Here is a 6,465-nt window from a genome sequence, read left to right as displayed (position 1 = left end):
TTAGATTCTGTAAAACATAATTTGACTCCTGTGCTTCACTAATTAAGGCGTAAGTTCACCTTTACAGAAAATCTGTAAGGTGAACTTACACTGGACCCCCTTCCTCATTCCCCCCCAGTTCCGCTGACCTAGATTCCCACAATGTGAGACATTGGGTCGCCAAATTTAATTGTCAGTTAAAGCAATGCAGTGCCAAATTGTAAAAAGTGCTCCGGGTCAGGAAGGGGGTAAAATCTTCCGGGCGATTAAGCTGCGGGGATTTCAAATCCCCAGACCAGTAAAGCAGCAATCCGATGTCTCACAGCAGGTGATCGTGGGACTCCATTTTCTGTAAAGATGAACTTACACTTTAAGGGAAGACATCTGACAACATAAGCAAGAGGCAGTCTACAGAGCTGGATGTACAGTAGGAGCAGTGGCTTCATAGACACAGCAGCATGTCCAAAAAAGCAGCAAAAGTTCACATGCATGGAGAGGGTGCATGTATCCAAACGCATACTATCTACATTTAGATCCGTGTGATCCCCCTCCGGTTGGTTGGGTGGGTCTGGTGCACGTACCCCGTCTATGGTGGGCAGTGCTTCTCTCCAGCTTCCTTTGCTTGGCGACGGCGGCAGCCAATTGGGCCTCCTCTCTTTTTGGACAATCAGAAAACAGGTCTCAGACCTGCTTCTGATTGGCCGGATTGAGGATTAGTATTTCAATAGCCGATATTCATTTGCTGTTGTAACACCTTTGCGCCACGAGCCCATCCTATTTTGAAGCCTATTGGAGCCTCTGGCTCTAATCAGGTGCTTAAAAAAAACATCCCCACCGCTGTAACTCCGGCGCCCGGCGTCCTGAAAGGGGCCGCGTGCATAAATAGAGGGTGGCAGTGTCCTGTCAAAATAACGGCCGTGGATAGAGCATGAGGGTGGCGGCCGTGGATAGAAGAGGGCGGCGCCCCTAATGGATGGGTTGCCACTGCACTCATGCCTAGGTGTAAAATTGAACTATACGGCTGCGTCAATGAAGCCACTGCATCTCAATTCACCTCTGTAGACTGCCTGCATGCAGCTCGTGATGGATGCAGGTGCAATAACAAGCGCAGCTTGCACACAGAAGGGTTGTCAACACTCACCTGCATGAAGCCTTATGCCGCGTACACACGAGCGGACTTTACGGCAGACTTTGCCCGGCGGACTGGATTTCGTCAGACAATTCGATCGTGTGTGGGCTCCAGCGGACTTTGTTTTCTCAAAAGTTGGACGGACTTAGATTTGAAACATGTTTCAAATCTATCCGACGGACTCGAGTCCGGTAGAAAAGTCCACTCGTCTGTATGCTAGTTCCACGGACAAAAAGCCACGCTAGGGCAGCTATTGGCTACTGGCTATGAACTTCCTTGTTTTAGTCCTGTCGTACGTCATCACGTACGAATTCGACGGACTTTGGTTGATTGTGTGTAGGCAAGTCCGTTCATTCAGAAAGTTCGTCGTAAAGTCCGTCGAAAAGTCCGTCCGCTGGGCAAAGTCTGCCGTAAAGTCCGCTCGTGTGTACGCAGCATTAGATTCACCAACAGGTCTATATGAGGTGGTATCAAATGTAACACGCCAACAGATGGCAGCACAAGGCTGCAGTCATAGGGAGCACCGACCTTTATAAGCCAAAAGACATCATCCTGTGTACATCGGGAGCTGTGCAACTGGTGCTATTCTGACCACGTGCATTATCACGTCTGCTATTTCATCATGGACAGCAAGTTAGAACAAAAAGCAAATGTGAAATTCTGCGTGAAACTGGGCAAATCTGCCCCAGAGACGTTTGTCATGATTAGGCAAATCGCTCAAGGTGTTTTGAATGGCACGCACGATTGTTCTCCGATGACGAATGGTTTCAACATTTTCAGTGGTTAAGCTCATTGAATGTCTTCCTGATCTCTCATCATCTTCCAGTGATGTTCTTCTGCTCTTGAAGCGCACGTGCCACTCAAAATACTTCAAACGAGTCATTGCCGTTGTTGTCATCAAGGACAAATATCAGACGTGGTAATGTACGTGGTCAGAATAGCACCAATTGCACAGCTCCCGATGTACACAGGATGATGACTTTTGGCACCCTGACTTATGAAGGTCGGTGCTCCCTATGACTGTGCGTGCAGCCTTGTGCTGCCATCTGTACAAAACTATACTTGAAACTTTTTGATATCACCTAGTATTTCAAGGTTTAGATACAAATTGATTGCACAGTTTAGGATTGGTTCTCGCATTACACATTTTTGGAAAATCTAAAGTTTACTAAATGTTAAATTTGATTGTACAATCTCATTTCAGTTGACACAAAACTATGTAGTAATCGACTTGACAGATTTACAGTGCCTTGAAAAAGTATTCATACCCCTTGACATTTTTTTAATGTTACAACAAAAAACGTAAATGTATTTTATTGGGATATTATGTGATAGACCAACACAAAGTGGCACATCATTGTGAAGTGGAAGGAAAATGATAAATGGTTTTCAAAAGTTTTTACAAATAAATATCTGAAAAGTGTAACGTGCATTTGTATTCAGCCCTCTTTAGTAAATAGAGTCCACCCGTGTGTAATTTAATCTCAGTATAAATACAACTGTTCTGTGAAGCCCTCAGAGGTTTGTTAGAGAATGTTAGTGAACAAACAGCAATATCAAGACCAAGGAACACAACAGACAGGTCAGGGATAAAGTTGTGGAGAAGTTTAAAGCAGGGTTAGGTCATAAAAAAATATCCCAAGCTTTGAACATCTCACGGAGCACTGTTCATTCATCATCTGAAAATGGAAAGAGTATGACACAACTGCAAACCTACCAAGACATGGCCGTCCACCTAAACTGACAGGCCGGGCAAAGAGAGCATTAATCAGAGAAGCAGCCAAGAAGCCCATGGTAACTCTGCAGGAGCTGCAGAGATCCACAGCTCAGGTGGGAGAATCTGTCCACAGGACAACTATTAGCAGTGCTCTCCACAAATCTTGCCTTTATGGCAAGAAGTAAGAAAAAAATAAGAAGTCCCGTTTGCAGTTTGCGAGAAGCCATGTGGGGCAAACAAAACGGTGCTCTGGTCAGAGGAGACCAAAACTGAACTTTTTGGCCTAAAAGTAAAATGCTATGTGTGGCGGAAAACTAACACTGCACATCTCCCTGAACACACCATCCCCACTGTGAAACATGGTGGTGGCAGCATCATGTTGTGGGGATGCTTTTCTTCAGCAGGGACAGGAAAGCTGGTCAGAGTTGATGGGAAGATGGATGGAGCCAAATACAGGGCTAGCTTAGAAGAAAACCTGTTAGAATCTGCAAAAGATATTAGCCTGGGGCGGGGTTTCACCTTCTAGTAGGACAATGACCCTAAACATACAGCCAGAGCTACAATGGAATGATTTCGATCAAAGCATATTTATGTGTTAGAATGGCCCAGTCAAAGTCCAGACCTAAATCCAATTGAGAATCTGGGGCAGGACTTGAAAATTGCTGTTCGCAGACGCTCTCCATCCAATCTGACAGAGCTAGAGATATTTTATAAAGAAGAATGGGCAAAAATGTCACTCTCTAGATGTGCAAAGCTGGAAGAGACATCCCCAAAAAGTTCTTGCAGCTGTACAGTGCTGCTTCTCTGATTAATGCTCTCCTTGTCTGGCCTGTCAGTTTAGGTGGACGGCCATGTCTTGCGAATACAAATGCACGCCACACTTTTCAGATATTTATTAGTAAAAAACTTTGAAAACCATTTATCATTTTCCTTCCACTTCACAATTATTTGCCACTTTGTGTTGGTCTATCCAGCGATGTCCACAAGTGCCTCAGCTGTCCGGGACCGGGACTCTTCCTCCTGATTGGCTGAGACACAGCAGCAGTGCCATTGGCTCTCGCTGCTGTCAATTAAACTCAGTTAGCTGAGCAAGAGAGAGAGGGAACGGGGCCAAACCGCGGTTCCGTGTCTGAATGGATACACAGAGCTGCAGCTCAGCTCGGGTGTCCACATAGCAAGCTGCTTGCTGTGGGGGCACTGAACAGGAGAGGAGGGGCCAGGAGCTCCAGCGAGGTACCCGAGAAGAAGAGGATCCGCCTGCTCCGAGCAAAACTACTGCACAGGGCAGGTAAGTACAACATGTTTGTTATTTTAATAGAAAAAAAAATGAGACTTTACAATCACTTTAAGGTCATATTGCAAGGTGTATGGTGACTCTTTTCATTATATTTTAACCGATTGCTGACCAGCCACCGTCATTATCCTGCTGGCAGGTCGGCACGATCCCGCGAACCGTCATAGCTATAGGTCATGTCTTTAACCACTTCAATACTAGGCACTTAGACACCTTCCCGCCCAGGCCAATTTTCAGCTTTCAGCGCTGTCGCAATTTGAATGACAATTGCACGGTCATGCTACACTGTACCCAAACCAAATTTTTTATCATTTTGTTCCCACAAATAGAGCTTTCTTTTGGTGGTATTTGATCACCTCTGCGGTTTTTATTTTTTGTGCAACAAATAAAAAAAGACCTAAAATTTTGAAAAAAAACACGTTTTTCTTTGTTTCTGTTAAAACTTTTTGTAAATAAAGTACGTTTGCTTCTTCAATAACGGGCACTGATATGGCTGCACTGACGGGCACTGATACGGCGGCACTGATGGGCACCGATGAGGTGGCACCAATGAGGTGGCACTGATGAGGTGGCACTGACGGGCACTGATGATGGGCACTGATAGGCGGCACTGATGGGCACTGATAGGTGGCACTGGTATGCGGCACTGATGGGCACTCATAGGTGGCACGGATGGGCACTCGTAGATGGCATTGATGGTTACTTATGGGTGGCACTGATAGTTGGCACAGATGGGCACGGGTGGGCACTGATACATGGGCACTGATGGGCACTGACAGGTGGCACGAATGGACACTGATGGGTGGCACTGATGACACTGCTTGTTTGCAGTGATGCCCCTAAGGGTGGCATTGCTGGGCATCACTGCAACATAATGGTGCCAATCAGTGCCCATTTGTGGGCACTGATTGGCACAGATTTGGCACACTGGGCACATGTGGATGGCCATGGGGTACATACCTGGCCATCCACATGTTGCCCCTTCCCTGGTGGTCCTAGTGGCGATCCCTGGTGGTCCAGTGTGGTGATCTGCGGGGGGGCTGCGCTGATAAACAATCAGCGCAGCCTCCCCCTGCCTGGAGAGCCGCTGATCGGCTCTCCTCTACTCGCGTCTGTCAGACGCGAGTGAGGAAGAGCCAATCAACGGCTCTTCCTATTGACAGCGTGACCAGCCGTGATTGGACACGGCTGATCACGTGGTAAAAAGCCTACGCCGAGGCTCTTTACCAAGATCGGTGGAGCGGTGTGTCAGGCTGACACACCGCTCCACCGATCGCCACGATGCGCGCCCCCGGGGGTTGCGCTGCGGCATGTTATCCTGCTGGATGTCATATGACGCCCAGTCAGGATAACAGAACCACTTCCCGGATGTCAATCCGCCATAGGGCGGGCGGGAAGTGGTTAAGCGGGATAGCAGGCCGGAGGCGTGTGCCCGCTGCATTGCGCAGGTGACGATGCTCGTGACCAGCGGTTGCGATGACCGCCGGCCGCGAGCGATCGCGGGCACGAGAGGCAGAACGGGGACGTGTATGTGTAAGCACACAAATCCCTGTTCTGTTCTGTGAGGAGAGACAGATCGTGAGTTCCTAATAGCTAGGAATCACGATCTGTCACTTCCTCTATGTCAGTCCCCTCCCCCCACAGTTAGAAACACCAATTAACCCCTTGATTGCCCCCTAGTGTTATCCCCTTCCCTGCCAGTGACATTTTTACAGTAATCAGTGCATTTTTATAGCACTGATCGCTGTATAAATGCCAATGGTCCCAAAAATGTGTCAAAAGTTTCTGATGTGTCCGCCATAATGTCACAGCCCCGATAAAAATCGCAGATCGCCGCCATTACTAGTAAATAAAAAAAATAAATAAATAAAAATGCTATAAATCTATCCCCTATTTTGTAGACCCTATAACTTTTGCGCAAACCAATCAATATACGTTTATTGCGATTTTTATTACCAAAAACATGTACACATATCGGCCTAAACTGAGAAAAAATTTGCTTTTAAAAAAAAAAAAAAATGGGGATATTTATTACAGCAAAAAGTACAAAATGTTGTGTTTTTTTCAAAATTGTCGCTCATTTTGTTAAACATCTGTAATTGTAACAATTTTCTGGGTAAAGTGGTGCATTATCTGTGCAGATGTGTAAAATGCCACCTGAAAGCTATGAACACGTAGTGCAGCATGGTTATTACTTTTTGACATGATTTTATTTTAAATCTGTTTAGCAAGTTCCCTGTTTCATTTGGCCAGAGCACGGTTAAAGCACGCTCGCGATACTTCTACCGGCCTTTTATGGACTTCTGGCTTCCACCTATGAGGCGGGACTTTTGCGTCGGCGCAGAA

The sequence above is a fragment of the Aquarana catesbeiana genome, linkage group LG06 (genome assembly GCF_042186555.1).
Source record: "Aquarana catesbeiana isolate 2022-GZ linkage group LG06, ASM4218655v1, whole genome shotgun sequence".
NCBI lineage: Eukaryota > Metazoa > Chordata > Amphibia > Anura > Ranidae > Aquarana > Aquarana catesbeiana.
Note: the sequence above shows the minus strand (reverse complement) of the source record.